The following is a 25,966-nucleotide window of genomic DNA, read 5'->3' on the forward strand; positions in this document are numbered from 1 at the left end:
GTGTGAAAAGGGCTCTAGAGTCCAAATAAGGCATCAAGTTTTTTAAATCTGGTTTAACATGCAATTAATCTGAAACCAGCATTGAAGACATGTGACATTTTTTCCCTCTATATTTTAGATATATTTCAAATGTTCCTGGTGGCCAGTTGGTTATATGCTTGTAACCCATATCTGCACATAGCTCTTGTTGCTCTCTCTTTGGGGTACTGTGAAGGTGAGGTAAATGATGTCACAAAATAATATTTTAAAAATTCATAAAGTTAAATCTTGGTCAGCAGCCCTAATCAGTTTGGTTGTCTTAAATTACTCCCGTGTATCTACTAACCCTTCAGAGATGCCCTGTGAACTTCTAAATCCACTTAAAATAATATGAAGTTCAGCTTTGAATCGTCGTCGTGCCTTGATCTGTGGAGGAGCTTCGAACTTAACCCTTTGCAAAACAGCCCCAGATATTCATCACGTTTACACCTTGGGGATCCAATATCATTCACAGGCGCCGTCGCCAGTCAGGCGCTCTGGGCCAAAAGGGAGCTAAGATTTTAATGATTGTGGTATGAAATCAGTACCCTGAAACACCCCGGAGACCTCCGAAAGCACACCGACAGGCTACTGTATTTTCTATGGGGCATTACACATGCTTTACTGGCGGTCTGGGAAAATGTTTTCTTTAAATTAGCCCTTTAGGGTGCTGCTGTTATTGCATTATTATCAAATTAGTGTATTTTAATTACTACGTCATTTGAAATGTATGTGCCAGTAGGTCACAGTGGGGTGAGAGCAGCGACCGCGTCCAAACTCTCAGGCCGACGAGCCCGCTGTGTGAGACGAGCGAGAGAAAAAAGACCTCAGTGAGCACATCTGTGAATTATATTAGCTAATTGTGTGCACTTCTCCTTGCACTCAACACTTGGGTTGTCCTCCAAGCACAAGGAAGAAATTAACCGCACTGCTGCCATGTTGTTCTATTAAATACGTGAAGAGAAAATACAATTACTTGTTAAGTGGGAACATACCACATGGGATTATGTGAGGCACGGCGTTTCAGGACTTCAGAGTGAGTTCATTTTATGCCATGCCTGTGAACAGGTTTCCCAGCAACATCATTGTAAGCTGTACATGCAGATGGAGGGCAGAAAACAGACAACAGTACTGCAGTAAAAACAAAAATTGCACGCTGAAACTGCAACCAAACTGTGCAGTCAAAGAGCGCATTGCTAGCTTTAAAACACAGACAGAAAAGTTAAGTGTTTCAAAAATAACTCCCTGCACAGTTACGGACAAATGGCTGTCCCCAGTCTTGATGGAGCCGCTGCTGCAACGCTCACCTTGGGCAGAGAAATCTTAACCGTACCCGACTCCTTGCTCCAGCTTGAATTTCGATACCTAACTGTCTGCTACGGGCAGACAGCTCAGCCTTTGCATTCCATAACAATAAAACCACATATTGAATCAGATTGTTATGGTAAGATGAGAGTGTGTTTGAGAAGCCCAGAAAATATGTCTCGCATTTCCCAAATAATGAGAAGAAGCAAAAGCTAAGGCAGGGTTATGTGTCAGGCACTGAGTTATACAATGTAAGAAGCTCCTGCTGTTCCCACTGACTTTTGAGGCACTGCAAAAAAAAAGGTTAAAGCACTGGATACAAGCCAGAGTTGCTCGACTGTGACCTTTTTTGTAAGGAACATTTTGAGGACTGTGTCAACGCTGGGAGACAAACGCTCTTATGTTACTGAGTGGTTTCTGCTGCGCTATAATGCCAGAGTCTTCTTCCTCCAGGTGGTCATATCGAGTGTTGGTGAGCTACAGCACTATCATGGCTAATACCATCGCTTTGGAAACAAGTGCACTTTTTTTGTTTCCCTTTGATGGTAATTTAAGATATACAGAGATACAGTAATAAATAACTTGAGGCGGGTTTAAGGGAAACTGATTTGCTTTGGATTCATTATGTTCCCCAAATTATTGGAGATATTTACGACTGACTCACCGATCAACAAGGCAGCTTTTATTTTAGATTATACATCACATTTTTTTCCTATTTCAACAGATTTCCATCCAACCATCCAGCCATTATCTATACCGCTTGTCCTGTTCAGGGTCGCAGGGGGGCTGGAGCTGATCCCACCTGTCATTGGGCGAGAGGCGGGGTACACCCTGGAGTGATTGCCAGTCAATCACACAACCATTCACACTCACACCTACGGGTAATTTTTTATTGAGTCGCCAGTTTACCTAACGAGCATGTCTTTTGTCTGTGGGAGGAAGCCAGAGTACCTGGATGGAACCAAAGAATGCATGGTGAGAACATGCAAACTCCACTGCGTCCTAACTGGGATTCGAACCTGGAACCTTCTATCTGTAAGGCAACAGCCCTAACAGCGCAGACTTCAATCTTACCTATATCAGGTCAGGCCAATCACAACTGTTTTATCTAATATGGGGCGGGTCCTGTAAAATGACTGACTGTACAGAGAAACACCAAAGATGGCCGCTACTGTTGTGGGTTGCTCTGAATCCACAAATTTGTTAGTATTAATCAAACGGGACAGTAGTTCAAGTGATGTCAAAATGGCAAGTGTTAGATACGCCAAATCATATAATGCATAATTCTGTGTATTATGCTGAACACTATAAGCAAGATTATTTGGATGTAGGAACTAGCAACCTAGCTAGTTAGTTAGCCTGGAAGCCTTCTGCTAGGTTACAGGCTTTGCTGCTCTACTTGGTCGCAGCTTTCAGAGGCCCACTGATATCGCCCTCGGTAATCCAAATGAACGGAAGGTTTTAAGAATAATCTCCCATTTGGCCTGGTGATGTCAGACTAAACCTACAACTGAAGCCACGTTAATTACAAGTGTTGAGATACAAACTTCAACTTGTACACAAAAGAGCTTGTTCATCCTGTCGCACACCAGCCTGTAGCGCTAACTGCTGTGCTGGCAGGCAGATAGTAATATGCTACAGCAAATCCTCATAAGGGACTGCATGAAGAATATCCTCTTTTTGCCCAATGGGTGGTGCAACGAGCCTCCCACTTGTCCGTCCTTTTGGAAAAAATGTCAAAATTTGACTGAAGAGGACTTAGCAAATCAGGCCGTGGTTTTGCCCCTCTGCACTGCTTGTGTGCACGTACTGGTCTCAGAAAGCCCTGACTGCGATTCTCTTTTCTAGCTAGTGACAGATGGCTGTTCTTTAAAAATACTTTAGTGCGTAGCATCATTAAACGTCTATGTTTTAGTCATAAATGTCACTAAATTGTTATTATGTAAGATTTCCCAGAGCTTTCCTTCTCGGAGGGGTTTGGATCTTGCAACGAAAATCAAACAACACTAGTATCACTTTACATTGAGGCTGAGAAATGCCTGGAGCTCTTACAACAGAAAACTCTCCTTTGAAAGAGAGAAAACAGTTGCTGCCTGGCACACAGCAAAGAGTGTTATATAATACAATTAAATACTGTTCTCTCTATCCTCTTTCTTCCTGTTTGCTTTTTCTCACACTCTTCTTTCTCTCTCTCTCTCTCTTGCCTTCTTGCGTCCCCCTGAATTCATTCTCTTCTCCCTGATGTGCTTTGTTATCTGACGGTCTTTGGCTGTGAATAGATAATGACTGTGCAAGAGGTTTTGTTTACCATGGATACCAAAGGATTAGAGTGATTACTACTGGTGCCAGTGTTGTAACAAGCCGGAGAAGCCTTCCACTGTGTATGGAGGTGCTGACAGTTACCCTGTACAAGATTAGAGAACTTGTATTATGGGTTGTTTTTCTCCACCTGGTGATGAGAGACGAGAAGAAAAGGATGGACGTCACAATGCCAAGACCCCGAGGAGCAGCGCTATCCTGGGTGAAAGTAATCACAGTCTCCATATTTGTGTTCAACATTGGCTGGATCATTCTTCAGAGTTATGTTAGCTGTAGACCGTGATATGCAGTCTTAGTTGGGGAAATGACGTCCCTCTCTACCTTGACCTTTCACCTTGGTATTCCCTGATGCCTCTGGCGGTCCGTAGAGGAAGATGGTTCCTCTACCTCCAGCTAAGCTCTACTGTGGTCATGGCCCAAGACGGTGTTCAGTTTCACAGCCACTCTCTTCCTGGCCCCAGCACAAATACACAACACCCTCTCCGATTGCACTTGATAATATTTATCCTCAATTATAATTCCACAGATATGGATTCTTGAGTGGAGTACAGTGGCAGCAGACAAAGCCGAGCGACCTTGAGCCCCCAACTAGTCCTTGCTGAGGTGGGTTCCTGCATTAACCCCGGACTATTCGTGTTCTCTTCAGCAGTGGGGCAAAATAAGCAATGTAGCCATTAAGAGCTCCAATGCAGTGGGGAAACACTTGGCTGTATATTTGTCCTTGCGGTGAGTGCATGCACTACGATAGTGAAATTAGAAACCAGCTAGAATACAAACTAAGTGTTGCATGCATGAGAGGTGGTCACAGTTTAAATAAATGGATCCAGCTTCTTGCGTCTTTATCTCCACCGACAAGGTGATGTTAAAGATAAGTGTACTAATGACTTTATTTGAGCAGCATGCTATAAACTATAAAGCCGTACATCCATCAAACATACACATACAGGTATGAGAAACACGACCGACTTAGTGTGTTCTTCAGTCTCAACCGAAATAGGGTGATTATTAATAACCCGATGATTGACAGCTTCCCAAATGGAAATAAGATTGCATGAGTATTGGTTTTTCATGCAGATGAGGGTTTGCAGATGTTTGGAAAAAAAAAATCTCTAAGTTGAGAAAATGTACCATTTGTAATATGATGTGACGAATGTCTGCCCAAAATGTCCAAACAGTAAAATTCTGTAGTGAAATCAGCATGTACTATCCTTCTTAATCACCAAGTTTAAATGGTCAAAGTTGTCATGTATCATCCTTGTTTCGTAATTTATTTCGAAACAAGGATCCTCTTGTTTGATCAGGTGCCTCGCCCTCACTGTTTTCACCTGTGGCTGATTACACTCACCTTGATGTATTCCCTGTTTCTTTGTCAGTTCCTCCATGTCAAACTGTCTTCCCTTGTTCCCCGTGTTTCCTGTGGCTGTACCTGTTTTCTGTACCAAGACCAGGGTAAGTTTCTTTTGGATGTTGTTTTCTACCAGCTCCCCTTGGACTCTCGAACTGTGAGGTTTTTGTTATTCCTTTTAGAGTTTAGAGTTATAATCGCGAAGATTTTCATGTAAATAAATGTCTGTTAAGTCACTATCTATCGCCGAATGAGGTAACACAATGATGACTGAGCCTATGGCCCACTGATGAAAGCCTTTGAATTTGCAGTTTAACAGACTGGGTGTCGGTGGTAACTTTCACGGAAGTGGCACCCAGTTAGTGACGCGTTTTCCATCGGCCAGCAGTGATTGGTCTGTCAGAGAGGGTAGGCGGAGCTAAGCGGCTGCTTTTCCGGTCTCTGCAAGTGTTGCAAGTAAAAAGTAATCTACTATGGCTGAACCAACAAAGAAAAGATGGATGACTACAGATACAACTTCAAAAATAAGTGAAAATCCAAAGAAAAAGAAACAAATTGGACGCTCAGATGAAGGCAAACAGTCTTAAAAGGAAAGCAAGACAACGTCACACATGTCTGGATATCTGGGAAGTGTGCTCCTGCAATTACCGTTTATTGCCATAGGTGTCGCCAAAGAGAACGGAAACTGAGATCTTCGAGATTATAACTTTAAATAAATCCTTTCTTGACTATCTTGTTAGCGCTGGCTTTGGTCTCCACCAACTTCTGATGAAAATATCTGGCCCCTTTTCTGCAAAAAATTCTCCCATTTCACCAGCTATTTCAGTCTGTTGTTTTTTTCCCTTCAAAACAGCTCTCAAGTGGAAGTAGTAAAGGAAAATCAGATCAGTAAATTTGTGTGGGTGGAAAATTAAAACCATTCACTAAAAGTGCTCCGTACTTAGGGGGAACTTGTCAGGTGTTGTTTGCTATGGTCACAATAGCTTGAGAGCTCACAGTGCTACATTTTCACCTCCTGTTCAATCAAGTTTAGGTGGTAAATAAAACATTTGCGGCAAGAGGCAAAGCACATTTGAGACTTCATTTTGCATGGGAACCAACTTTGGTCCCAGCATTAACCAATAGCAAGGAAGTGTGTTAGGTTGGCATTTACAAATTTCGCCACGCATTGGATTGTCATTGGCCTGCAGTTGCGCAAGTGTGACCATGCCCCAAACCCAAAGGACCACAAGTAGTCCATTGTGATCCATTCTTTATATAAAGCTATTAACTGTAGACAATATAAGCAAAGCAATTTAATGTATTGATTAATCTGTCAGGTAAATAATGTTTGCAAATATCCTGTTTGAACTCAGTGACCCAAGACGTCATATTAGCTAACATTAACAGTTCTTAGCTACATGACGTCAGGCTGACCTATGCATGAATGTTAAGGAGAATATTACATGTATTTTGGGTAACAATCCAATCTTTGTTGTACCTAAAGAGTAATATTTAACTTGGCCAATCAGGGAGAATATACATCCCATTACCTTATGGACCTTATTGCCTCAAACTGCAGCACCTAATATGTCTTTAGATCGTCCGTCTCATTTCTGGTCAGCAGCATCCACTCTGAGCTGGAGCTCTTCTTGAGGATCAGCCTGTGATTTGTTGATTGTCTTGGCTATTAGAGATGGCATCAGAGGACTGAGGATTTTCTAGCAGAGGAAGTGGATGGAAATAATGAGGGGAAGGACTGGCTGCCAGCCTCTGCTTTTTTAACCTGCACACACATAGAGAGATCTGTGTGTAATATTGTTGTTACTGGCAGGGACTATTTTGGGCAAGTCAGCGCTACCCTGTGATGCCCAGGAACGACATGCGTGTAATTTCCTGCCAGGGGCAGTCATTTGGTTGTAACTGCTGCTCACTGGCAGCCCGCTCATGTTCTGTCTCTGATTTCAGAAAATGAAACATGTATATTTTTCTTTTGTCGACAGCTGCTATATTTTCAGGCAAATCGAGATTGCAGGTCGAGAAGGTTTGAGGTCTATTCAGTTTATAATGAAATATATAAAATGTCTGAATCGGACCACTTATAAATACGCTCCTGAAGTGATCTTGGCTTTGAAAAATAGCCTGTTTACTCTACCTTGTGCTGCCCTGTAGGATGGATTTCCAAACTGTATACATAAAGCCTGCACAAACAATACAGACTAATTACAACGTATCTTGAATTACATGATATTTACCTGGTGATAACAGGAAGGTCACATGCAATTAAATGTTATTAATGAGCGTACTGACTAAAATGAAGGTTGTTTGAATGTTCAGTATCTAAAGCGAGTCAGCCCCGGTTTTATGTCTGAAAAGTGATTGGTAGAATTAATTCACATGATGGGGCCACAGCCAGGTTAGATTATGTTCCACCATGAGAGAGAGAAATGTGGTTAATATGACATCTGAGGTTATTTCTGAGTAAGATCCATAGTTTATACCTCATCCATCCATCCATTATCTATACCGCTTCTCCTGGTCGGGGTCACGGGGGGCTGGAGCCTATCCCAGCTGTCGTTGGGCGAGAGGCGGGGTACACCCTGGAAAGATCAATCAGACAATCTTTCATGCTTTCAAAGGGCCAGTTTGCCAATTTTTAACCTCAGTCCTATCATGCTATTATGGGGAGCTCTGTAGCTTTGGAAGATGCTATCTGCTTCTCCGATGGGCCCTGGAAAACCTCTGCCAGACTACATAAAACGCGTCATCTGGCGGAGGCCAGGGAGCCTGCTAAACTACACTTCCTCAACCTCGAACGCCCGCCTCCGATGTCATGTCTCTTTCAAATAGTCAGGTTTGAAATGTAGACTGCAGACCGGAAGATTTTTTAGACGATCCACCGGATTCTGTCCCGCTCTGAGTCATTGCCTGCAGCGAAACAGTAGTATTTCACTCCAGCTTCTCTCGCTGGGCCGTTCCTTTAAGAGGGAGAGGCACAATGCACGCTGGGTGTTGTAGGAATGTAGAATGGGCGAAACCACGAGCTGTTTGTACAACTTTCTCCACAGCTCATCTAATGATTACAGAGAACACCAGCTTTGACTGACAGTGGCTTTTTCCAGGGGCGAATTGCTCCTTTAACCTAACTAGCTTGTCTATAATTTCCTTCACGATTAATAAGGTTCTATCTAATCTTATCTTAGCTTGTCTTTGGACCCGACAGGCATGCACAGAGGGAACATGCAAACTCCACACAGAAAGGCCCTCCTCGTCCGAACCAGGACTCCAACATGGAACCTTCTAGCTGTGTTCCAGCTAACCACTGCACAGTGGTAGCCTTTATTCTGCATTCAGGGACACATGATTAAATAACTAAACTGATCATTCCGCCCACTTTACTTTGCAATTTATTTTGTTACATTAACAAAAAGGGGACTGGCACAAAAAAAGGCCTTGAAGTTTTTAGGAGGCCAGAGGTCCACCCTCACAGGGCCCCACAGCTGAGCATCAGTATTCCCCTGCCATCAAATAGTTGGCTTGGCTGAGAGCACAGCCGGTGGTGTAGGCTGCAAGCCAACCTAGGACTAATGGCTGAATTACTGGCCACAAGCAGCTGGGCCCATCACACGAGGTGATATGTGTTTGCACTTTTAAAATCAGGATTTTGAAACAAGCGAGCTGCTGAAAATAGTGTCTCTCCTCTCTGTGCTGTAACATTACGTGGTGAAAGGAATCATTGAGAGAGTCTCTTAGCACACGGCGGGACAACAGCCCAGAGATGTCAGGATACACTCCGACTGTCCTTAAAGGGGAGGACAGATCATGCTAGCCTCTTAACCTCGTGTTCAGCTGAGGGGGTCTGCAGTGGATAACAACAATGAGCTCATGAAAATAGCAGATATCATACATGAAGTTTGTGCATAGATTACAACCTCTTACAGTTAATCTACTTCTAGATTTCTTGATGAACTCCTTCAAGTCACACTGCTTCTGATTTTGACGTTGCTAATGCTTTCTGTATTGTGCATGTGCCACTCAAAGCTAGCAGCACACCCGCAGTTTCAAAAAAAGGTACCAAAAAGCAATAAAGAGTCGTACGTCAGAGCCGTGAATTATCTCAAAGCAGATGGAAATGGAGGTCATATTGCCTTTATCCGCCCCGCTAATTGAATGGACTTTTATCAGTCGTGCCGGGGATTCGTGCTCACTGTTCACCTCCTCGAGGCGGAGAGAGGATGAGCAGCGGCGGAGGAGGCACATGTGATAACCTGGGATGGCCTCCCGCCCACGCAGATATCACATAACGGTGTTCAAACTGTGAGATACCCAAGGTCAGCTCAGCTTGTGGAAGACACATTCTTGATAGCGCTGGTTCAGTGCTTGTTAAAGCAATAAAGAAAACTTGAATGGGTATTTAATGGGTGTTGCTTGTTGTGTGATTTCTTCAAGCACATATGCACAGGCTGAGCGCTGCCTTTGAGTGAACATAGCACCAATAAGAAATAAATATCTGCACTAATAATTCTAACCAATAATTGTCTGTAGTTGTGGCCTATAGAAAAGAAAAAAGATCTTTATTCATCCCTTCACACATCGTCCGATTAAAGAGAACTCCAATGGATCGCAAATGACAAAAATGCAGACTACTGCCCCCTTGTGGCCATCATATATAACATGAAAAAAACTATACAAATAACAATAAAAACGCGGTGGAAAGATATATGTTGCTTTATGTTAATGGTGAGTAATAATCTTGATCTTATAGACTTTGGGAATGAAAATCGATCTGACTTCTATCTACCCATTATCTATACCACTCATCCTGTTCAGGGGGCGAGAGGCGGGGTACACTTTGGACTGGTTGCCAGTCAATCACTTTTTCCCACTGAGCAAAAAAGCCGGGTATTAGCAGGTTTTTTGAAAGGCTACAATCGGCATTCAGACCCGGGTCAAATGATTCGAGTAATTATCGCCTCGGCTCCGATTGGCAATGATGGGAACACAAAACCTGCGTCGACACGCTAATCTCCGCCCCCTTACCTTTGTCGGTAACTTCTGCGTCTCCTTGTAATCTCAGCTACAAATTCCACCCGTCTCCATCCAAGCAGCGCTCGAACATCGTCCCAAATTGGGCGGTGCCAAGTTTGAAACACAGACTGAATGATTAATGGATACAATAAAGACCTAACCACTGTAACATCTTTACTGTTTACTACTACTGTTTATTAGCGGGTCTTCCCGGGTCTGAAAAACCTGCGTCAATGTGTTAATTTCAGTTAGAAAGGACCAATAGAGACACACAACCTTCCACTCTCACATTCTCACCAACAGGCAATTTTAGAGTCACCAATGAACCGGACGAGCACGTCTTGGGACTGTGGGAGGAAGCCGGAGTACCCGGAGGGGACCCACGCATGCACAAGGAGAACATGCAAACTCCACACAGAAAGGCCCACTTCAATCCAGGAACCTTCTAGCTGTGAGGCGAAAGTGCTGGCCATTATACCACTGTGCAGCCCTGATCTGACTTCCATCAATCTTTAAGTGGATACTTTTTCATACCTGAAATTGTCCAACAATGTTTTGTGCACCACGTTGAAAACAAGTTTAGGATTTCACAGGCGCTCAATGAGCAGTTTGTCATTTTAAGGACATTTAGACACATCTGTAGATCCTTTTTAATCCTCTGGGTCAAACTAAGGACTCAGCAGCTCCTCCAGTCGGGATAACTGTCAGACCTTGACACCGGACCAAAATCTGGTCAACCATGTTAATCTCTGACATACATTATGCAGACGATCTGAAGAATAACATTAATAAATCTGGTAATGGGCAGAGTGAAAGGGAAGGAGGCTGCATGGAGGGGAGAAAAAGTGAAACAAAAATCAAAAAAGTTTTCATTTCCTTTTGAACTCGTGGAGAAGCCTCGGCGTGCGCCTGCTTTACATCACCGTGTGATGACTTTACCACACAGCCGTCTTCCCCCCCTTTGGACTCATCCATCTGTAGGTGTTAAGTGCAGATAGGCAGACAATGAGGGATCAGAGTTGAGGTGTTTAACAAACTGCCTCGCTGTAAAGAGCTGCCTGTCATGTTAGAGATGGAAACAGTGTCAATCAGTTTGAGTCTTCTCTCATGCTTATGGGATTTACGACAAACGTGGCCCTCTGTGCCGAGAGAGGATATTGTGCTGATCCGTTTCCACCTCGCAAACATGCAAATCCATCACCTGACTGAAGAACCGTGATGGCAATATTTCAGCAGAATGTTCCCCGTGTTTAGAGGTGCTATGAGAGATTTATACCAAACATAGCGATACATCTCCTCTCTGCACTCCGTCTGATCTTCATCTATGATAACAGTCTTTAATTTATCTCCTCATTTCTCATCGCTGACAGGACCCATTCCTCCCAGCACGTTAAATAAGCCCCACAGCTCTGTTACATTTCTGCAACACATATGAAAACAAACACAGGTATATGTATGGCTCTGTTGTGAGCATCAAAAAGAAGGATTTGGCTTCTTTTTAAAGGGCCAGTTCGCCGATTTTCAACCTCAGTCCTATCATGCTATTATGAGGAGCTAATGCCATTATGGTAGGGAAAAATAGCAATTTTTCTCTGTGCCTTTGGAGGACGCTATCTGCTTCTCCAGTGGGCCCTGGAAAAACTACACTTCCTCAATCTTGGATGCCCGCCTCTGATGTCGTGTCTCGTTCAAAATCGTCAGGTTTGAAATGTAGACTTTTTTAGACGATCCACCGTATTCATGTCGTATTTCTGTATCGCTCTGAGCCATTGCCTGCAGCAAAAGCGGTAGTATTTCACTCTATTGTCTCTCGCTGTCTCGTTCCTTTCACATGGAGGGGCGCACTGCATGCTGGGTATTGTAGGAATGTAGAATGGGCGAAACCACGACTACCACATTATTGCTTCTATTGATTACAGAAAACACCAGCTTTGTCTGACAGTGGCTTTTTCCAGGGGCCTTTAAGCAACTACAAACTGTAAAACATGGAAATTTTTAGCCTTAAATCTGGAACACAAACCAGAAATATGAAAAAAATGCCTCCTTCTTTGTGCTTATAAGTTTATATTTTAAGTAAGTTTCTTATCGTTCTGTTTCTATAAAATAAAAAACTGTAAAAATGAACACAAAAAAATTTGCCAGAAGCACAAAACAGCAGTAATTTGTGTCCTAACACACACGCGCACACACACGCACACACACCAAGTTGGTTATTCCCAACCGGTGGCTCATATTCCAGAAAACGAGCTTCCATTAACAAACAAAAATGACATTTTCTCTTGTTTTTTCAGCCCCTTTGTCCAGTAATCAGCAGAGATGTGGAAAGCTTGTTGATACTAATGCAGCGCGGCAGAGCCTTCCGACGCGCCGCTGACGGACTGTTTGCTTGGACGGTCCTCCTGCGATTGAGAGGTGATGATGGCCAGAGGGAAGCTGTCAGTCAGAGCTGGCCGGTTCTGCCGGTGCTAACAGGTGTGAACATGTCACCGTCTACATGTCTTTAGCTGAGCTGCGTGGAAATGCACGTGTTCAGCAGCTGCAGGGAGCGTGTGTATGTGTGTATCCTAATGGTAGGGTGGGAGGAAGGCCCGTATCCCTCCTGCTGCTTTCTGTGGGTCTGTCAGCGCCTCAGGGTCTCTCTGCTCCAATATTGGGAATCAGTTTCTACATTTTGCTGTTAAAGGGATAGTTTGGATTTTTTAGTGTAGTGAATGCAAAGCTATTAGCTTACTCACTGAGTCTCGTGGTCGGTGTTCCGGCCGGTTTCTGAATGTGGAATAAGTAGTTCCGGCAAAATGACAACCGGTCTGCCGCAGGCGTAGTGATACTGGATTGTTCAAGAGAGAAAATAGTGCCAAAAAAAGGCGCAGTATATGAAATCCTAGGATGATGATTTGGTGTTGGAAATGGATCACCGTTGCCTGCGTGTTTTTGGTGTCATGACCCTGGCATCTCACCGGAACTACTTATCCTACATTCGGAACCGGCCTGAACTCCAACCACGGGACTCGGGAATTAAACTAATAGCTTTGCATCCACTACACTACCAGCAAGTATTTCATACAACTTGGTGTCCAAAAATCCAAACTATCCCTTTAAAGGTGAAGGTTTTTAAGTCTTAAGATTTCCAGGTCTGAACCCTTGTGTCACCTGGTATGTCCCCTATAAAAGCCTCCTAACACAGTGAGTGAGCTGTGATGGCTGCGGTGTTGCTGGCTCTATGGAAAATCTACTCCGTGTCAACCACAGGGAAGTATGGGACTTTTTTCAACACGGCTAAAACTTGTGGTTTTGGAATGGCCGGCAATATCGTCTGCTGCGCTGGCTGAGCTTTCAAAAACAGCAACTTGAGCTCTATTCTGCGCAGTTTGTGGTCTAATACACCTAGCATAACCAACATAGTGCTATTTATGGCTCTATACAAGTCAATAAAAGAGAAAATATATCACGAAAGCTGCTTGTTTGGGAAGCAAGGAGCTAGAAGATCTTTACATCTGTGCATAACACCTCATTTAGCAGTCAGAGGGTGATCTCAGGCCACAGCATCCACAGTAACACTTTAAGTAATAGCTTTAGCACTGTGTTGGCTGTGGAAACTGCCAGCGGTGTATTGACACAGCATCTAACTTACCCAGAACTATTCTGGAGGCCTGTCTCATCCCGGAGACGTCAGCCTTCCTAATAATGACATCCTCAGGCAGATGCAGGACGCCAGGGTGTGATGGCACGCCCGCCTCTGTCACAGCATGGGACAGCATGAGGTAATGTACTCTCGGGGACTCCTCCCTCTTGGGCTTGGCAGGAACCAGTAATAGGCAGTGTCACAGAATGATTGAGGTCCTTTCTGCTCATGTTTAAACCGCTTTCATTTCTACCCAGGCGTTACGGTGGGCATCTGCCAAGTTTTTGCATCTTTGACGTCAATATCTGGTTTTGTCTCATGACTATAAACGGCCACTTTGGTGTATTTCAAGGCTGATGAAATCCTCTTTGCTCTGTCACATCCACTTCATCCAAGCTGGGACACAAACTATATAGTTTTGGCTGCTTATAATAAGTATGTTTGACAGAAGAAGACATTTGTCTAGTTTCGTAACATATTAGCCAGCCAAGACCCCGACCAGTAAATTCCTCTGTGGATAGATTTGCTCTCTAAGCTCTCTGAAGGCTGTATCCTCCGATCCATTCAGCATCTCCCATTGTTTTCTAGCTATTAAATAAGACACAGGTATTTAAACAGAAAAAAAACAGTATCTGATGTTTAAATCTAAATTTTCCATCAACCTTGAAATTCCAAAGGCCTTCACTGACAGAAAGTCTTTGGATTTCTCATCCAAACATCTGTTAAAATTAACCTTGGTGAAAGTTCTGGCTGCACATTTAGCTATTGTTATTTCTCTACGCTTTTTTTTTTTCAAGGGAGGATATAATGATCCGTGCACGCAAACGCTGTGTGCCCAGCAAAAATTAATGGCATTGTTAAAGCAACAATTAAACACCTCGCAGGAAAATCCCCCCACTATGATTAGGAATTAAACTTAGTTCTGTGGTTTTGTTGCGGGAATGTGTGAGACGGACAGAAAGAATGCATGAAACTTGGCCTTGAGACCCCCGCAAGTTGTCCGTACTTCCATCTACAAGCTGAAGAAACACTCACCTTTAAACTGCCTCCAATGGAACTATGGGAAATGGATAGGAAGGCTTTAGTGTGAAGCAATAAAAAAGGCAGTTGGAAGTGCTTTACATGAAGCATAAAACCTTGAAACAACATGTATAGAACAAAAAACACCTATCTGACTGTATGTGTAATTAGCATACATTTCCATTTAATTTTCCAGCATGTAAATGCACAGGCTTCCCTATATGTTTTCTGGATGAGTTAAAAAGTACAAATAAATGTAGTTCTGTAGGCTACACAGATTATGTTTAATGGGTTTATTTTGGACCTTTTACCGTGCTTAGTTTCCACAGTAAATAAATATATTGTGTAGGAAGCCCAGGTGTGCCAGTAAGTGTGTTAATGCACAATACACTCCCTGATTTAAGTTGTCTTACTGATTTAAAATAATTCCTTTTCCTTCCACAAAAGTTGTGTATGATTAAAACTTTCAGCCTTGTTGCAGCAAAAGAATAAAAGGACATTTTCTCTCTCCTGCAGTACCCTTGTTGATCTAGTGATGGCAATCTGGCTCCATTCAAACAGGTAAACTTGAGCCGCTTGACACGTTCTTAAATGGGCCTCTGTCCCAGCATGTTCAGTCCAGGAAAAGGAGAATTACAATAAGTTATTAAGATGTATTGACACCAGATGTGCCCTGCCCTTATTCCCGTGATGGAGCACAAAGGTTCCAGCACTAATTGGCCATCTGACCAGCCAACACGGTTCACAAGCAGTCAATTAACACATGCACATATGAATACATACATACATGGACACGTGCATTTTTCTAGCCTTGAAGGTCTTACTTATTTCACCCTAATTTTACAGAGTTGCTACCATGCATTATAGCAAGAACCATGCAGGAAATAACACATATATGATTACTGTGTGACGTGAATGCAATGCAAATATTACTTATGCAACAAGTGTTTGTTAACCAAAGCACGGAATACTGATTTCAAGGGACTAATTACTTGTAAAATACAAGAGACAATTCTGCGTTAAGCACAACATTCTTCTTGTTTATCATGATTCCCCCCCCAAATTTCTAACAGGATAGCATGCCTATATAAATAGTGTGCATGTGTGTGCATCCATAGGAGGAAATTAAGAATGAAATGTACCCCAATTGATATTAGAAACATCTTCTTCAAACTTTCAGTACACAAAAATACCATGGAACTAGGTCGAACTCTTTAAACAGCATTTTAAGGGGAGTATTTTTTTTGCATAATGTGCATTACATATATAGTCGATGGTTTTTCTGCAAAATGAGTTCTGCTTATTTGAGTATGTTACCGCTCACCCTGCGTACCCTGCCCATAACTTTGGCTGTTTCTCTAACTGACAGCCGGTCGAGGTCAAAGGTTATCAGTAGGAGTCCTTTCGCTCAGATGATGTCGGTGATAGCCTCTAACAGGCAGCAGAGTGAGGGAGGTCCCTTCAACATAAACACAAGCTGAACACAAATTTGCTTGCCGTGACACACATTTCAATTCTCCCCCAGGATAGACTGTCAGTATTTGTGTTCAGGATATGTTCATTTTGCATAATGGCAACCGAGTTCATCCCTCAAACTTCAAATATCTGGCTTTGATCCCTCGCCTCTCCAAACTGTCTGACCTTTTACATCAAAACCCTTTATTGTCCAAGACCTGTCTGTTAAAGTTAACTGCCAGAATCTTGTAACACTGAGATAAAGAGAGGACGTCTGACGAATTATTAACTGACCGAGCATCTTTACAACACTGGCATAGATTGTGTGTGCAGCTGTGCACATTTTTTGGAACTGGACAGAGGCAGTTATGGTGCTGTTGGTTAAAAAAACTAACCTCAACATGTTTGTAAGTAGCCACTGCAAACATAGGCAGACAAACAAGCCTATACAAGGGTGTCATTTGTGACATCTCTTTACTTTAGTTTGCCCATATAGGCCTACTCCTATCTAGTTCCTTTATTTCTTTTGAGGAACAAAGTCCCTTGCACAGTTTTTAAAGAGTTGTACTTAAAAGGATTGTACAAAAAAGGCCAGATTAACATATTATGTAGCTGTAGTAAATATTGCACATTAACACTATTTCTAAAAGTATTACCGCAGTCTTTCCTTAGATTATTGATTTTCTTTGTGGATTTTCATAAACCTATAGAAGAGGCATCATTTAAAAAGAAACTATTTAAACTACTGTTAACATACTGTCGGGATCTGCTCATGTGCACTAACAAAACATTCAGGACACTCAGCAGGGCGTCCTTTTATTGCTCGTAATATGGGCTAAAATCATTTGTTCAACAGTAGTTGAAAACCTCCTAAGCTTCTCCGAGGCAGGAGGGGGCTGAGACTTGGCCGGTGTTAAAACGGCAATGTGGGCCCAAGGTGCCATTAGTGGCTGTGGAGCAGCTGGAAGTGATTCCAAAAACATGGCGAGAAGGAGGCAGTTTAAAACCACATGGTTTCAACTGGGTTTTTCACACTGTTCTTGGCAATTTACAACTAATGGCTTCACGCAGCCTCAGTGAGACCATATTTGTGTTCAACAAGAAAGACAACAGTGATGATCGAAATAAAGAAGTGCAACTGTGATTTAATGCATAGCGCAGCAGAATGGCTACTGTATCGTAGGTGTTAATGGGCTTATGGAGGGTATATGATCCCACATGGAGAGTGAAGGAAGGCCATCTGCTTCCTGTCTTTGACCCAGAGAGAGTTTGTTTTGGGTGTCCAAAGGTACTGCCTTGATTCTTTGTACATTCTGCACAAGATTGTGCTTACACAATACTGAATAAAGCTATTACGATAAATGTTTGTCGTTAATAAAATGGAAATTGTCTTGCGACCATTAAAACCTGCTTTTACACTACATGTCACATTCACACACTCATGGCAGAGGCTGCTAAGTAAAGTGTCCATCTGTCCAAGGACACTTGGACATGTAGACTGAGGGAGCTGGGGATCAAATCTCCAACCTTTCAATTGGAAGACGGCCGACTCTACCACTGAGCCACAGCCACTGTTGTCAATAAGATCTTATCTCTTCAGATATTTGTCCGCCTCCGAGCCTGGCCCTCCACCCTGTAATGTAATAAAAAAAATATTTATGGATATATATATATATATATATATATATAGATATTGACAAATCTATCTGGCTTCAATTCACATTCATAAAAAAAGTAAATACAATTCTATTAAATTACGTAATGACGTTCCAGTGACGCGAGTGATGATGATGTTGACCTTAGCTGCGTGTAGGTTTGCAAAGCTGCAAGTCTGTCAGCATGTGTGGGCAAACATAAACAGACTCTTAATAGTTTCCATTCTTAGAGTTACTGCCATTGTCGAATCAGTTAGATGGAATACAATACGTCCGTGCTAACCAGCCTTTCACGGACCGCGTTACTTTTGATAAGAAAGGAAGGACAGCTATAAATACAGACTGCTAATTCCAGCAGTAAGGATGGTAATGCGGTGCAGGAAAACGTGATGCCAAACATGGAGGCTAATGAGGAATATAAGCACTATGACGAAGACGGCGAGGAAGAGGAGTTTCTGCACGAGCGGCATTTATTCTGTAAGTGACCGTCATGAGCTGAAATTAACTACTTGTGTTGTGTGCTGTGTGCCTCGGGCTAACGTTAGCTACAGCTGGCAGGTAGCTGCTAGCTAGCTAGCAAGAGTTGCGTGTTTTTGTTTACATAGTAATGTAAGACGAATCTGCTTTATTATACCAATTTAGCTCACTTGTTGTTTATTACTTTATGTATGCAGTTGATTTGTTCTGAACTGACAGAATTAATAGTGCCTGTGCTGTACATTCAGTAACGTTTATCAATTCTACACAGGGCATTCTTAGATCGATTATTTTCCCTATGGTAACATTAACTTGATAGCCCTTGCCTGAAAACCCAGCCACCTCAAAGTTCCCTAGATTTCCAGAAGCCATTATCAAATAGTGAAATCCAGTTAGCTGATTTTTATGATGCATAAAAAACCTTGAACATTTATAGCCTAATGCAGTTAGACAGCCAGCTTCTCTGATAAAATTATTTTTGCATAATCGTAGTCTTGTACTAGTGGAAAGCACCTAAAAGGGTCGCTCATTTCGAGGCTCTTGTGCTTGGCTGTCTCTCATACAGTAGAGTAGGTTGACAGGCCTGTTTAAAAAGCCCACCTGAATAAACTTCCTGTGCTATCTGCTCTAATTATGGGATTATCCCTCAGGAATTCTTACAAACACAGCAACACACAGACACACACATGCATGCACGGAAACAGACACACACACACACACAAACTCTTTTGTTGGTTTTGTTTGTAATTCCCAACATTTTGTAACAGCAAGTCCATGGTGTAGTATGTTATTAATACTGCTCTAAAATGACATAGGGGTGCAATGAAAGTGTTTTAAATTATATGATTTCTGGGTTAATACTTATTACCTTTAACTCCTTATTTAAAAGGGCAAAAAGTTTACAATATAGAGTTAAGTATGTAATGGAAAATCATCTTGGACTCATTGTCTAAACTATTACGCACAACCTTTGAATGCACCCAGATCTGCTAGTAAAAACTAAATGACCATTATTCAGTGTTAAATTCACCAGATCTAATAGGCTATGAGTAAGATTAAATTTATCAGATTTGCAGTGTTATTATCCAATCTAAAGCCAGAATATGTTCCTCTCAGACTGCACCCACAAACAGGCTCTGACTGTACATTGAAATGAGGGTGGTGCGATGTCAACCTAATCAGCTTGTTGTTTCCATCTCTTTGAAAATAAATGGTCCTAATAGCCCATAAATGTAGCCTGTTTTGTTAATCGCTGAACTGGCCATTTCATGCACAGATCAGAGAATTTGTTCAGTATCTCTGTGATGTCTATCTTGCACTTTTGCAGTCCATTTGCACAAGGTTGCAGTGATTAAAGATTCAGGGTTGCATGTTTTGAACGTTGTTGAACTCGAGAGCTCAGACGTTGCCAGCAACTGTGTCACCCACTATAACTATCAGATCTTAGATTCAGAATACTTCAGTGATTTCAAGTCAGGCCATTAGGCCTTTAATTTCAATATGGAATGATCTCACGTCTGCAAAAATATGAAATGTGTTGTTTTCTGTTTGGCATAAATAGCAGATTTTTTTTATATATATTGCTTGAGGCTAAAATCAGAGGAACACTAGACAAAGTGCAAAAGCACATATGCCTACGTAGGTTTCTGGTTCATTTAATTCAGACCCAGGTCCACTGTGAACACTTTCCTTTTCCTCTGAGTCTTCATACAATACTTCAGGAGTACCTCTCCTGATGGCTAGGACCAAACAAGCTCCTGTAGCAAAGCGTTTTAAAAACACAGTCAGCAGCAAACAGCAGAAAAAAGATCCGCTTGATTTGAGTTTATATCAGGCCTTTATCTTAGTGTAGCAGTGGCCTGCGAGTATTGTCTGACTACAGACCTGTTGCATCATCTTGAATTACGACTCTAGAATAAGGCTTATCCTCAGAGGCCTCTGCTATAACAGTGCCGTATATTTCTTTCTCAGAAAAGCCATGCTGATTTACATTTATGGACCGTGGCAGCCTTACTGTATACAGTCCCACTGCATCAGTAAAAAAGACTTCTCCTCTAAATGTGCATATGTTTGCATCTGTGGCTTCATGCCTTTTATTATAACCCTGTCAGCACACATGAAACAGAAATGTTTATAAGTAAATTATTGGACTGACATGCCATGCTTTTTACAGACAACGGTATTTCTTATTTGTAAGGTATTCTGCACTGTGTTGAATTGCTCATGTACCTCTGTGTACTGTTACTTTTCTTTCATAAAGCCTTAATAAAACAAACTTTTATGTTTAAACCAGAAGCAAGAATGAGCTGCAGATTACTTTTACCAACATTTTACAGTCTGTGTTATAAAATCTCTGCATAACTGTCAAAGTTCTGTTAAATTTAATGTAATATTAAATGTTTTCCTCTTGGTTATGATTGAGGTCATTATTGTTTGGGGTCTGTAAAATTGGGGGTTAGAGTTTAAATTGTACGACTTTATACAGTCTGCCAGGAAATTAATCACTTAAGACTTAAACCACTTGCAATTTCGTGAACTCATAATCCCTTTTTGTTTGTACAGTTTTGTCCAACTGCACAATGATGTATATCCCCTCAAAGGCAGTTGTTAACACAAATGTTAACCCAAGCAGGCTAATAGAAAGTTTCAAGCCCCAATGATGCAACCTCACTTAAAGTTAGCTAACGTGGCTATTCCAGAGGTGCTCACTGTCTGTTCGATCGGGTAACAGTGTAAGACACGTGCCTGTCGTGCTGGGAGTCTTGGCGTTGTTTGGTGTCTCCACCACCTGGGGTTGATGGGATATTTACAGAGCGTGTGGGGTGGATGGAATAAATGCAGAGGGTGGCCAGCCGCCCTGGCTCTTGCATCTTACATGTATGTGCAGGAATGTCTGTATTTTTAAACTCGTGATGTGTTTTGGGGAGTATGAAAGTCCAAATATTTTCTTAGCAGATTTTCTGTCAGCAGCTTTCTCCAAATTGTGCATCTGATTCATTCCGTCATGGATGAAAAGGTCCTTTCAGTGTGAGCGCAGGCTGGTCCCGACCAACCCGAGTGCAGATACACTAAAGCACAAACACTTTCAGAAGCTCGTGATAGAGCATTCTCCAATCCTGGTTGGTTTACAGTAGTCCAGCTCCATTTAGTGCCCTATAAATACACTTTAAACAGTAAACTGATGTCCTTAACTCCCTTTTTTCTGGCATTAACGTGGATGCTGATAGTTGAACACACACCAAGCCCCATTCTTTTACTGCCAGCAAAGCTTTCTGCATGTGATTACTGTTGCTAGGCAGATCTCAAACATTTAAACACTGATTTATTCCTCCACATGAAAAATCTCCTTAAACGATGTGTAGGCTGTAAAAGATGACAACGCCGAGAAGTGCTTTATAGGTGCGTAAAGTGCAAGAGCCAGGCAGGGGGATGTATTTCACTTTAATTTCCTCCGCAGACGGCTAGCGTTGCCCCGGCAAGGCACAGTCGAGGATGTTATTGCTTCACTTTCTCAGTCTGATACTGTACATGATAAGAGAAATAGCAGGAGTCTTTTGGCAGAGAGAGTACAGTGTGTAGAATTTATGAGCTGCTGAAAGTGGCACTTTAACAGATATTTTAACTTGTAACGTTATATCTCAGAAAAGCCAAAAAACACACTGCTGATATGCAAGTTGCAGCTATTTGAAATATTACAATTTCAATAGAGAGGGTTTGAATGAACGTTTGAATACATTTAAAGTTTAATTACTGTAAAATTCAGTGTATAAGACGCACTTTTAATACATGCTAGCTACTGCACCGGTAGCTAGCAGGATTACAAACTCAACAAAAACAGATGGTAGGCTGTAAGTTATGTGTGTTTTGAATATGTCTTAAATGAAGTGTTGTAGTGTTGGAATAACTTATATAGGGCTCAGTTGGTAGAGCAGGCGCCACATGTACAAGGGCTCAAGTCGTTGTCGCAATGATTGAAGGTTTGAGTCCTGGTCTGCCGATAATTTGGTGCATGTCATCCCCCACTCACTTCTCCCCACATTTCCTGTCGCTCTTCAGCTGTCCTACACAATAATAATCTTTAAAAACAAACAAACAGACAGAAAAAGCTGCCAGCTAACGCTAGCTACAGCACTGGTAGCTAGCAGGATTGCAAACTCCACATGGCGAAAACAGATGGTAGGCTGTAATTTGTGTGCGTTCTGAATTAAATTTAATTGAAATAGTGTTGAAATAACTTATATACACGTCTTTATTAATAAATAGCTATGGAAAACCTTTTTCCCTCTGGTATACCCCCAAAAACAGACTGCTTTTTATAATCCGGTGTGACTTATATTACAGACTTTACGGTAAACGTTTGACTTTGCCGTGCACTCTAGAATTTTTTCCCTTCCTTGCTTGGATACTCACGGGATGTCTTCGCAGGCCACTAATGTTTAGGGTTTCTCTGTGATTTGACAATTAATGACGCTTTCAGCGGCCTACATTCCTCTGTAGAAGAATCCGCGAGGTCACGACCTCATGCCTCCTCCATGGATGACTGGATCTTTGATTTACACAGGCCCGACCTTTCACACTACAGCAAGACAGTTTGGAGTTTTTAAAGTAGTTGTCATGACGATCAGCTAAAGCTTCATTCAATGTTATCAAGTGAAGTGGGATTTTGGGAAGTAGCAGTTTTCAGTTCTGCAAGGTTTTCTTTCCTTTTGTAGAAGCAAGCCGCTGATTTTGGCACAAAGGCTGCATTCAGACTTAAAAGCTTTAATTTACCTCCAGGTTGTTCCCAAGCTGCAGGAAACAAACAATATATTGTGTTTTCTCCTGAGAAACATTTTACAAGCGCTAGTAACCGATTCTGTTGTGCTAACCTGGAAATCTGTTTTTTTCTTAATAGCAAAGAGGTGTTTAGAAAATAGGTGCTGGGGAAATGATCACATCTGCTGCTGTTAACTTCAGCACAGAGATACTAGTTGTACCACCGGTTTAATGCGAGGGCACGCATGTTGCCAGCCGTCCAGGATTATTACCCGGGGACACTGAATGCAGCAATTAACACTCGGTGGAGTGCTGTTGTCAGTGTTATGAGGTGAGTGACATGAGGCAGACCATGACCATAACAGGTGGAAGTAAAAGGTCAGGAGGGAGCAGGTTTCTGGAGGAGGTCATTATCAAACTTGTAGAGTAGGAAAGGAAATTTAATTTCCTTACTGGCCACTGTTAAACTCGTGTTGGCTACTTGAACAGTAGCCAGAAATTACCAGACTACCAGGCTATAGTCTGGCTGATAGAGCTTTACCACTGCATAGCATTGAAGTCAGTAATTTCTGTTGCTTCTGTTGACCCCGTACAATAGTTTAGTTTTGGTATTTTTAAGAATTTTGTACCTTAAAGGGCCAGTATGCCAATTTTCTACCTCTGTCCTCTCATGCTATTATGGGGAGCTAATGCCGTTATGGTAGATTAAAACATTGGCGCCCTGCCTTTGGAGGACGCTTCTCTAATGGGCCCTGGAAAACCTCCGCCAGATGACACGTTTTACTTGGTCTGGCCAGGGAGCTTGCTAAATCTCACTTCCTCAATCTAGGACGCCCGGCTCCGATGTCATGTCTCGTTCAAAATCGTCAGGTTTGAAATGTAGACTGCAGACCTGAAGATTTTTTAGAATATCCACCGGTATGTTCACGTCGTATTTCGGACTCTGTACCGCTCTGAGCCATTGCCTGCAGCGATCAATGCCCTCGTATTTCACTCCAGCATCTTTCGTTAGGCCGTTCCTTTCAGAGGGAGGGGCGCAATGCATGCTGGGTGTTGTAGGAATGTAGAATGAGCGAAACACCTGCATTCACTGACAGTGGCTTTTTCCAGGGGCGAATTTCTCCTTTAACAGACTAGTTTTTTGGTAAACATGGTATTTCCCAGGTCAAAGAGGTCTAAAATGATGTATTGGCCTTTACAGTTCTCTTGAGAACTGTATGCCTCTTTCTGTCCAGTATGCGAGCTGCGGTCCTGCCCTGCGTGTCTAGACGGAGGAAAAGGGAGAAATATCCGCCAGCATGTACCGTAAAAGGACTCTTTCTGAGTGGAGGGAGTTTAATTACTTTTTCCTTCCCGATAACCTCTTATTAAGTCTGACATTTACTCTCTCTTGCCAAAAATTAAAACAGAAGACCTACAGTAAATACTCAAATTTGTTGGAAAACAAAACAATTGTGGGCACATTTTGATTAATGCATTAGACGTTTGTCGACATGCCGCAGCGAGGCCGGTCACTAAATGTGACTAAGCTCACTTGTTTGGAATGGGAGACAGCAAATGTGTCATCTAAACATGGTGGCTAGCAACACGGCATAAAATAAAGAACCTTGTTGAAACCTGACTTGCTTTAAGGCCAAAAAAAGTACCAGATGTTACTATTTAAGTCAATTAAACATTTCCAAGAGCTAAAGGTCAATGCAGCTCGACTTTTTCTCTCCGTTAACATACATTCAATGAAGCCAGTTAAAACATCCAAATGATGACGTTAAAGAGAGAACGCTAAAGCAAAAAGTAGAAGTATTACTTGTACTCAGTGGCACCACTAGTGAAGTCCTCTCACTGTGTGGCCTGCTGTTATTAAAGGACCACAAATGAAACAGAAAAATCATAGCTGATACAGCAAATTAGCTCTGAGCTAAATGTGATGTGAATGTGTCAGTGTTTCTTCATCCCTGTCAGTATTGTACGGCTCGCTCAGCCAACCCAGACAGATCAACTTTCAGTCATTACAGCGTTTTTACATGACTGACAGACTGAACAGACCTTGTCCTTGCCTCCTCTCTCCACCTCACCGGCTACTGAGCATCTCCTGTCACCCTGGCCTCGCGGTGCAAAACCGCCGGCTCGGCCGACACGCTGTGACTGGCAGCGGAGAAAAAATAAACAGCGCTGGATTATGATAATTGGTTGGTCAGCCCCAGCTCGAGTGCAGCGCCGAAGACATGCTCAATTAATCAACTGTTCTGCCGAAACCTTTTATAGAAAGCACAACAATAAGCTTTTAACAGATGGGAATCATTTTCCTTAATTAAAAACAGAAATAAATACTGCCTTGTGACAACAAAACCACTCTGGGTGTTATACACACTCCAGCCATCCCCTCAAGATTTTTCTTGCTAAGCCAGGGGTAATCAAGTCAATTGCGGAGTGTCTTTTTTATGACCTTGTGCCTGTTATCTTAATTGGACCTTAAATCTCATGAAGCTAGCCATTAAAATACATTGAGACATGCTAAAGACATAAAATAAAAGCATTTACTATAAAGAATCCATTTTGTACTAATGAAAAACTGATCTTAGTACAGTTCATCGAACAGAACGTTCTATAGTGATATGTCCCATCTTCTAATGTATCTTTAGCACTGAACTGGAATCATGTTTGATTAAGCAAACCATGGTGAAGACTTAATAAATGAAAGCTTTTTTATCAGTCCCTGCAGGAAGTTATAAAGTTACATTCCTGCGATTCACGCAAATTCAAATCAATTGCTGCAACTTTTCCACAAATTTGACCAATCATCCTATTTCCCTGCGCGTGTGCAGTCGTGTACGTCACCAAACTTACAACTTTGATATTCAAATAATTGATCCCATGAGGTCTGTGAGGTCATCTTTTACAATGGTGATTGAGCATATGGCCCACTGATGAAAGCCTTTGCAGTATTACAGGCTGGAGAAAAATCACAAGCAGCGCCCAGTTAGTGACGCG

The sequence above is a fragment of the Semicossyphus pulcher genome, unplaced genomic scaffold (genome assembly GCF_022749685.1).
Source record: "Semicossyphus pulcher isolate SPU_LCO1_2020_fin unplaced genomic scaffold, fSemPul1.0.p SCAF_23, whole genome shotgun sequence".
NCBI classification, from domain to species: Eukaryota; Metazoa; Chordata; class Actinopteri; order Labriformes; family Labridae; genus Semicossyphus; species Semicossyphus pulcher.